A 10,288-nucleotide genomic window follows, 5' to 3' on the forward strand; every position below is an offset into this window, starting at 1 on the left:
ATCTTCGTCAGGTCAGACACTTTTTCCATGCCAAACATTTAATATTTGGAGACAAAGGCAAGATCCTCACATACCTCAGATCTCATCTCTCTGCATCACGCCAGAAGCATGGAGCAGCTGAGGTAGCCTGGAAATGTGCAGATTTGTTTTGGGTTCAGTGAAAACAGAGGGTGGTGTGGGACTAGCAAACAGATAGAAAAGCCTGTTAGGAGACAGTGGAGATGACAGTCCTGTGGTGGTGGTTGCTGTCTGCAGGAGAGGGGAACAAACTGTGCAGTCCTCTGATTGTTTGCAGGAATAAGACCATTTTGCCAGTAAGTTTTCCACTTATAAGAAAACTGGCTCTCAGAGCTACAGGTGCTTACACCACTCAGTTCCAGCTACATGCAGCTATTGGGGTACTCTTCCAGCTTTGTGAAATATCCTCATTACAGCTAGAAATATATCCGATACTACACTACTGTGTGTTGTGTGACATGATATTCTGATCTGAGCAGAGACCAGCTCCCCCTGAACTTAAGCATTTCCTCAATTTGCTGTCCATACTAACTGCAGGGTTTACATGGCTGCCATTAAAGTTAGGCTGACATTGCAGAAGTGCTGCAGGAATAGTTGATGTAACAGCTTCCACCTGGGGAAGGTGGGAATCTAAACAGACAGACACATAGGAACCAAGGTAAGCAATCTGCCAGCAATGGCAAAACCAGGAGGAATCCATACCTCCTCCTGTCCCACTTCATGCAGTTTCCAGGGCATCATCACCATTAGCTACACCTCTCCAAGGCAACTTTCCAGGTATTTGCTGACTCCCTCTACATCCCTCCATGCATAGACAGTACCACAAGACATATGCTCTGGTGTTGTTTACAGTACGACAATTAACAGCATAGTCTGTACAACTTCCAAAGGAATTCCTGGTTGCTTACTCTGTGGTTATCATAATACCCATATGGTTTCCTGGTTACTTCTTTGCAATGTTTATATGCCAAGAACAGATGATCATTTCATAGAAACCAAAGAGCCTAAGTGCAGAGACAAATTACAGTATAGAGACAAAAATTTGGCACGTTATACTTACAAAGTAGGTTAAATCAAAGCATTTTAAGCATTTAGGAAATATGTGCAAGCTGATATTTATTTTTAGGAATAAATTTTTTCCATGCTGGACAATGGCCACCCATATTTTTGTAAATTATACTCTAAAATGTAATTTGAAAGATAAGGCTGGAATCCACTCTTAACCACACAACTCTGTCATTAAGGTGGAACTGCACAGTATTTGCAGAAAGTCCTACACTGACCAGCTACTTTCATATGGGTAATACTTTTTCCACCAGGAACTCATTTGTGTCACATGAAATGAGACCAATACTTCTTTTAAAGAATCCCATCTGCAGACTATGAAGATAGCTAGCAATGAGACAACCTCACATCTATCTTGAATGGTTCTTGTTCTGCATATTGCATTTAAGCACATAATATAAATTTATTCCTTTCCTTTGCTAGTGTTACTTTAAAAAAGGTGTAACACAGATTAGTCACATCTGAGGAACTCCAGCACATTAGTCTGCCAGTCATTAGCAATCTGAATTGAGTTCTGTGTAAAGCCCCATGAAAAAAAAAAAAAAAAAAAGCAGGACAAAGATTTGCCAAAGCTTGTTCAGATAAAGAGGGGATCCTTGAACTCCTTAGCAGGAGCCAAGCAAAATGCATTAGCTTGCACTCCCACTATGTATGGCCAAGGGGAAAACAAACAGAAAGCTAGACTCACTTATTGGCCCTGTGCCCTTTCTACACCATAAAATGACTAAGGCAGCATGGAAGAAATGTTCTCTGTACCGTGCTGAACTGTACAGGCCAGCTTGCTTGTATCCTTGTGTCCCAAGGCCTCTGCTTTAATAGAACAGGAGTAAACACAATGCTGCTTTTTGGGTGCCTGCATGATGTCCAGTGATTTGCTTTCCATAACTTGAAGGTTTGACAGCTTCCATATTGTCGAGGAATGCACTGAAAGTGATGCTGCACAACAGCGAGGTGCAGCTTTGTACTTAACATGATCTACAGACTTCCACGCTGCGTGCAGTAGGAATAAAAATAGTCATTAGTGAGATGAAGTATAAATTTTACACCCCTGTAGTCAGTTGCTTAACTGATCTTTCCAGAAACTTGGCAAAAGAAGTGTACTGCAGCTATGCATATATTATACTTAATGATGGCCATTAAGCCTGCAGTCACAAGATTCAGTCTGCCTTTTGCTGCTAAATTTGTACCGCAGCCTCACAGATTTTGTAATAGTTACTGACAAGGTACAAAATAATAGTCCTGTGAAACTGTGACCCTGATTAGTAATGGGGTAGCTGCACCCCCCTCTTTAACTTCATGGGTCCCAGTGGGTTTATACCAACAATAAATTTGGTTCGCTCTTTGAAGATGAAAAGTGCTGTAACGTGCACTTTATTAAAGCTGCTATAAAGACTTGTTATTTTTGCTCATGTACCTGCTGAGTGATGGTTTCCAGAAGTCTAACAGCACCCCCTCCCCACCCCCCCACAAACACACTTTACTTTCTGGCTTGGAACACTCCTCTTTAAAATCGTAGGCCACTTTTCCAGCTCTTGACGCACAGCTTCTTGTATACCTCAGGGCTATAGATCAGCCTCCCTATAACCCAGACAGCTGTGCTGAACTGCATCTTTACCATAACTTAGAAGTGATGGAGCATTTTAATAGGTGGAAATGATCCAGGAGCCCAGGTTCAGAGTCAGATGCTGATCTTGACTCTGTCCAGACCATAGGCTGGTGAATTTGGGTTCGGATGCGGCAATGCCTAATTCTTACTATCTATCAAAGAAGTCTCCCAGGATAATTTCACCTATAATACCTACCCCTGCCATGATGACTTCCTTTAAAAAAAAAAAAAAAAAAAAAAGAAGAATTTCTGCAGTGTAAACTTCTTCCTTTGGTATAGAATCTCTCAGTCACTGGGTGAAGTACCAAAACTCACACAAGTTTATTCCTTTGAGGTTTCAAAGGACAGAAACATTAGCAAAGCACAGGTTTTTACTACCTGGTTGCAAGCATACCACAATACAAGTCTGTGATCACCAGGCTCCTCAAAAACATCAGGCAGTCCAGATAAGCGCCTTTAAAAAGGGTATTCCTCTTCTAAAATAGCCTGCTCAGCATTTTTAAGCTCCATTGTATAAATGCCAATTGCATTACTTCTGAGCAGTACTTAAGGACCTCAAAAAAAAGCCTTGTTCAGAAGATAAGTTTGCAGTTAATAATCTGAACTTTTTCTCCCCCCTATTTAACAGCTCTATCATTTGTTTCAGTTTCCGTGAGCATCTCAAACTATGGCTGCTAATCATCTTCACAAAGTGTCCTGTTTGTACCTAGAGTACCTTCCTCCTAAATAGAAAATACACCAAGACTTCACATGAAGAGGAAAAGAGTTGGTGAAAAGCATCAGGATTGTCTTGCACCACATGCAACTATTAAATAAGGGGAAAAGGCTTATACATCAGCCACAAGCACTGGAAGTGAACTGGAATAGTCAGCCACGTATCTCACTTTGAGCATGCCTTGAGCTGCACAACACAGAATCTGATGAGCATGACTTCTCCAAGCATTTGACTGTCAATGACAATTCAACCCGAGTGATATTTGCACATCTTAAAAGATGATTTCATGTCTGCTAACAAAGTGTCTTGCTTGCGATCAAAGCAATAAAAACTGTTCAGGTCTATTCTTTTTGTTTCTTGTCTGGCAGTCAAATGACCACAGCCTGGTCATGCCACTACACCTGCCCCTTTCCTAAACTGCTGAGAAGTCAGAATTGTCACCACAAGTTCTCTCTCTGGAACTTCTATTTCTTACAAAGATTTCCAAAACCCCCACTCCTGCCTAAGAATTTGTTAAAGATAGAAAAAAGTTCATAAAACCACAGAGAAAACTCCTCTGAAGTGTAGGCATGAAAGAGGTTTTTTGTTGGTGGCTTTTTTTTGGTAGCAAGTGTCTCTTGCCATTCCATGCATCACTTCCTTCAAAGGCTATACTTGGAAGAGGATGCTCTTTTCCCTCCACCCAGAAGGGTTCCTTTAGAAAGACAAACTTGCATAAGAAATGTGTTAATTTAACACATAGCCTAGCTGTCATGCTGCTTCCTTCTATCCTGTTATACTTTTTAATGGCTTGCCAATGTGAAGATACTTTCATTACACAGTAAACAAAGGAACAAAGGGATCTGATGTCCCTCAGCAGATTAAAAAAAAAAGTTATTAGATCTTATTTTAAGATAGGAAAAAATAGCTGATCCAAAACAAACCAGGACTCAGTGACTGACACAACATGGAAGTAGATTTGCTTCTGCCAAAGAATTTGCTTTGAATTGCTTCAGTCATTATCAAGCAACTTTCCAAAGCATCAGCATTAACCTCTTACCAAAAATAAATACATAAATGGGGAGTTTTACAAGTATTAAAATCATGTAGTAAATTCAGCTCTACAGAAGTCAATTCTAGGCTGGTAGAGTGATGAAGGTAGGAGATTTTTTAACCTCTTCTGGTTAAAACAAAACAAGCAAACACAAAAAGAAAGGAAGCATCTCCAGTAGTTGCTTTACCTTGTCTTTAGTTCCCTTGTTGAACTGAATAAAACAGGGCAGCAAAATAAGAGCAGGTTGATTCAGGGCTTTATCCAGTTGGTTCTCAAAGACCTCCAAGGACAGAGACAGCAAAACCCCCCGGGCAGCCCTTTCTCGTGCTGAAATGCCCTTATAGCAAAAAGGGTTTTCTTTTTTATATCTACAGATATAATTATTTTAAGTTTATATTATTAAATATACAGACTGGAGCTCTCTACGCATACACACATTTTCCTTCTTTCTCTTTAAATTCAATCCTGCTCCTAAACACAGGCCACACACAGCTCCCACAGATATCAGTGGCAGTGCATGTGCGTATCTTTGGGCTAAACCTAGCTTACCTAGAACATCTGAGGCATACAGCCCAGATTCACTTTTTAATAATACACCACATTTGAAGTCTATCCACTCGACATGAATACTGATGTAAAGAAAAGCACGGGGTTTGTTTTAGATTCTTAAACAAAGATTTCAAGGTCTACATCACTATACAATGCTTCAAGTCTTAGAGACTACCTATCCCATCATGAGCTGCACTTAAATGGAGAAGACAAATAAATAAATAGCACCCAGGCCTTTAATCCTGAAAGTTCACTTTCACATACACAGCTGAATTGCTTTATAACTTCAGTATTAATTCTTACAAGTATAATGTATTTTAAAACTCCATTTCTAAAAAGATAACAAAACAAATACAGGCAACAGGCTAGAAAAAAAAAATTCTCCATGTTCTGCTTTCTAAATATTTAAATAATACAAGTCCTGGCTAGAAGATATGGAGGGAAGTCACAGGCCCAACGTGCACACATCCAATATCAATATAACTTCCATTTTCTCTGTATTTTTCTCACTATTTTTTCCTCCTAATATTTATTAAAGTATGGAAAAATATCTTCTACTGTAGCCTTACCTCATACATCCAGCCTACATTTATTCCAGCTCTTCCCTTGCAGCAGCACTCCAAAAGCTGCCCTCTGTGCTCTCCATTTATGCTCACCTGCTGCCCAAGTGCAGTTCATTAAGCTGTACACCTGCAGTGACTTAACTTGGGCTTTGCTCAGCTTTTAACTCAGCCCAGAATCAGCAAAAGCATTTGCTCTGCACGCTGTCATTAAATATTGTCTTCTCCTCAGGGTTTTCACACCTATGATACTCTCTGCTAATTTCCCTGACTCATCAAACTCCTAATATTCAGTAGGTAGCTGAAAAACAGCTATTTACTCTACCAATACACACAAATAATAATAATAATAATAATAATAAAGGTATTTTCCAGCTTAGGTGTTGTGGATGACAATTGCACTAAAACAGGTGCAATCAGTTGTGTAACTGCAAGTCATTCGATACTTCAGTGTGTCAGAAGGAGGTGGAAGGACTATTTAAAGCTTTTTCTTTTTCACATAGTCTAAACACCATTTTAACTAAAAATACCTGTTATGGGGACAGCCTCTCCATATGAATATTGTGACTTTTAAATTCTGTCTGCATTTAGAGCTTGTGGGAAGCATACGCCGTGTATGATCTTCCATATATACAGAAAAAATATAGAGTAGGTCTGAAATTAGGGCTGTACACCAGGGAAAGAGCATGTAGTGAGGCAAAAGGCTTTTTTCTCTATTCCTGTAATATCTCCCAAATCTCCAGAGATGCTCTGCTCACGAGTGGCTTCGTGGCCTGTTCTGTAGAAACAAAGTACATTTCCTAACCACGGATGAGATGCTTGAGTTTCTCAGGGGGATCTTATGATGGAGATTGCCTTATTGTGACCCTGCACCTTTAGGGCTGGAGTTATCCCTGATGTAACTTGACTGACATTGCTAATGTTATGTGAGGGATCCAATTCCCTTACCTCATTTGTTTTACTTTTAAAACCAAGGATGCTGGGCCAGCCACTCCGAAAGAGTAAACTACCTTATTTCCATTTATACATGTACCTGTACAGATAAAACAATTTAGAGCCAGCTAAAAACGTGCCCCATAGCCACTAACATTGGGTAAGGTTTCACGGTCAACATGGGATGATTTTCAGCTGAAGGAATGTTGACACTAACACAGTCCCAACCAGTTTAGAGCTGGACTTAGGTTATCTTGGGTTAACTGTGGGTTGAAGGTATACAGAACCCTCTCCAGCTTAAGGATATAAACAGCAGTTGAGTACAACAGGCAGGAGGTTGTGATGGCATTGCCTGCAGTACTTGGGATGTATCATTTCTAGGTGGGCTAATGATGATCAGAAGTCTCAGCCCTCCAATGATGACCCCTCACAGATAGCTGGTAACTGTCTGAGGTTGTGTTAGAGGTGAGCTTTCACTCAGGGAGTACCTGCTATTGATCCATAAAGTTCTGTAAGCTATTCACAGTGGCTGTGGTGCAGTAAATCCAGAAGCTGTCACTCTGGTGATAGGTTCCCTTAACTTTCCATCAAGGGCTGCTGACCTTCATGTCCACACAACTGCTTTTGCAAGGCAGTGCAGAGGTCAATGGCTTCCATGCTCAGTTTTGCATCGGTCACATGATTTATGAGCAGAAATCCTGTAAAAATGAAATTTCAGCTGCATTTCCTTCACTGACAGGTTGGCAAACATCCTATAAATCACATCACTAGTGCCAAAATCCCTGCCAGTGATCAAAGAGATTTTATCAAGCTTTGGTAACCTCTAAAACCAAGTTCCATAATACCCTGTTCAAATTCATTATTAACTTGCTATTGGAAAATGTCATTGAACTAACAATATTTGTTACAATGCCAAGTACTCAAAGTACCTGCAATACCTGAGAATACGTTAAGATAATCTAAAAATATGTACTTATTATTGTATCCTGGAAAGAACAGGGAAAGTAATTTGATTATAAAACCCCCACAAATCCTGTGCACCAAGTAATCAGTCACATTTTATACACTGACTTTCTTCACATCTGTACAAATAAAGCTATTGTTAAAATGCATGAAGAGCTGTGGCACATAATACACGCAGACATGAAACCACGAGTGCTGTTACTTGTTGAGTCTTTAAATGGAAGGTGGCACATCTGCTTTTGGCATTGGAGCGTAAATCAATCCAAGATGTTTATTAAAGAGTAAATAACAACCTGTCCACATGCTCTTTCTTCCATCCAGCCTTGGTTTTGTTCTTTGTTATTTTCCTGGCAGTTAAACACAGGCTCTGCACATTGAAGGTACGCGTTGTTTCTTCACGTACGGATAACATAACATGTCCTGTAACATTTAACAAGTATGTGATGGGGAACAGTTTGGACAAAATTGCAAAACAGAAATGAGGTGGGGAGGAAAGGGTAAGTACAAAGAGCTACACCACAGTGACTGAAAGGCTTATTACTCTGGATACTCCTAATATGTTTGAAATGAATACCAAGACCTAGATTTGATTTCATGTCCTAGCTCTCATCAATTAGTGAGCAAAATTTGCAACAGTGAAGGATGGCGAATATTTTCTTACTTACCAGTCAGAGGCACAAGCAAGCATTAGAGAACAGAGGAGTCGATATGACTTGACCTAGTATTTAAGGTTTCTATACCTTCTGCAACAGGGTCTGCCTGAGCAGAACTGCTTAGAAGCCTTTCACCATCTGCATGGGTTGACCAGCAGGACGACCAACATGAGATTGGCACTGGTCGATATTGGCAGTGGTTGATATTGGCACTGGTCAATATTGGTGCTGGAGGCTGGCCCTTTCTTGAGCAGCTGCTGATCTATCTGGCACAGCTTGTAATGCGTTTCTCTCTGGCTGCCCCTAGGTCTGCTGCACCAACAGCTGTCCGAGGACAACAACATCTTTCGTGAGCAGTCCATTTTGTGGGCTACCTGTATGAAACAGCACTTAGAGAGTGAAGGTGAAGAATTTCATTACTGCTAGGCGGGGAGCTGATAAGCAAGTGATGTTGTTCTTCAAGTGCCATTCAGAAACAAGACAAACCCTCCCAAATACTAAAAACCTCATGCATTGGAAAGTCAATCTCCCTTCTGCATGCTGGCAGTGGGAAACCACGGGACTCTCCTGGCTCGTTTTTAAGAGTAAGACACTGCTTGACAGGTGATGGTTTAGGAAGGCTCGTCTTGCAGCATTAGGGCTGGCTGAGGGAAAGCTTCAATGGAGAAGTCCATGCTGGATGGGGAGTAAGGTCTGCTGGAACAGTGCCATGTGATATTTCATACTTTTATACATATATCTTACTGGACTAATCTCCAAACACCTAATTTCTGCAATTGTTTGTAGTTGTTCATTTCTTCTTCATTAAAATTGTAAGGATATATTCAAAGGTAAGATTCCATATGCATATATTTCAATGATAACATTACTGATCAGCTCTGTCCCAAAAGGAGCAAATATTTCCGTAAATTTGTTAATTGTGTTTCATCTATAGCTGAAACCTAGTTGCACAAGAGACCCAGGTGGATTTGTTCAGCAACACAGAACACGCCAGGACAGAATTTATACAGCAGTTACCACTGCAGGCTAGAATTACCTTGATCAGCGTTGCTAAAGCATCCTGTTTTACTATTTTAGTCAAGGCAAAAAAATAATAATAATAATTAAATTAAATCAAAATACTTGGGTAGATCAAAAAAGAAGAAAAAAATACCACTTTCTCCTATTTATTCCACACGCAATCTTCCTTAAGTTTCTCCTTTTCTTCCATTTGCCTGGTATTAGTACTCTGTGAAACCACACGTTTTGCAAGTCACTGGTGCCAGATTTTGCAGAATATCTCGGACAGGTCTCTTCATTTCCATTTCATTTTGTCTTTCTATGTCTGACATGTATTGTTATTTAAATGAATGCTTTTGAACTCAGATTTTTTTTAATGCAAATGTGTGCTGCTTCCCTAATGAATTGAAAACATCAACACTTTTTTTTTTTTTTTTCCTAAGGAAAGAAGGATAAAGAGCAATATTCTCAAGACAGAAGGTGGGTTGGGATGTTACTTTTCTGTGAATTTAAGCTAAAAAGGGAAGGTATGCACAATGGTGAAGTATCAAAATGTTGGCTAAATCTTCCATCTACCCAGGATATAGCAGTGTTATATCATTTTAAGAACAGCTGAGGTAGGCAAGGTGCCAAGGCACGGCAGACTGGTCTCACTTGTTCAAGGCATTCTGCATAAGACAGTCAGGGGAGTACACACAAGTGCCAGATGCTACGTGCCTGCAGCAACCGTGAGGTGCTCTCTCCAGTCCCTCCTTTTGAAACCAATTTAGTTGAAAAGTTGGTGTCCCTTCCTTTTTAGCTGTTTGAAAGCTGTTTACCAGGACCCATAGACTGAACTTATAGGAGTAAGCAAAGAGGCTATAGGGAGGTAATGGGCAAAAAGGAAAGAAAGAATGAATGCCTGGCTTCCTTTAAAGTGTACTGCATTCATGTCTTCAGGTTTTTCTTTTACCTACAACGTCTAGAAATCTACTTTTTAACAAAAGGTGAATATGGAAGTTCTCCAGTAGTCACATGCCTCCTAGAGTTGGAGGTCGGAGCTTTTTGATCATCAAATGCTACAGGATATAGGAGAAAGAAAAAAGAAAAAAAAAATCCCATGTCCCCAGCATCAAAAAGGTCGGTAACACCTGAGTGTCTTCTATAATTTGATCTCTGCCAGACCAAGAGGCATGTGATGCTGAAGCATGTGGA

This window comes from Netta rufina, assembly GCF_964035555.1.
Source record: "Netta rufina genome assembly, chromosome: 2".
Classification (NCBI taxonomy): domain Eukaryota; kingdom Metazoa; phylum Chordata; class Aves; order Anseriformes; family Anatidae; genus Netta; species Netta rufina.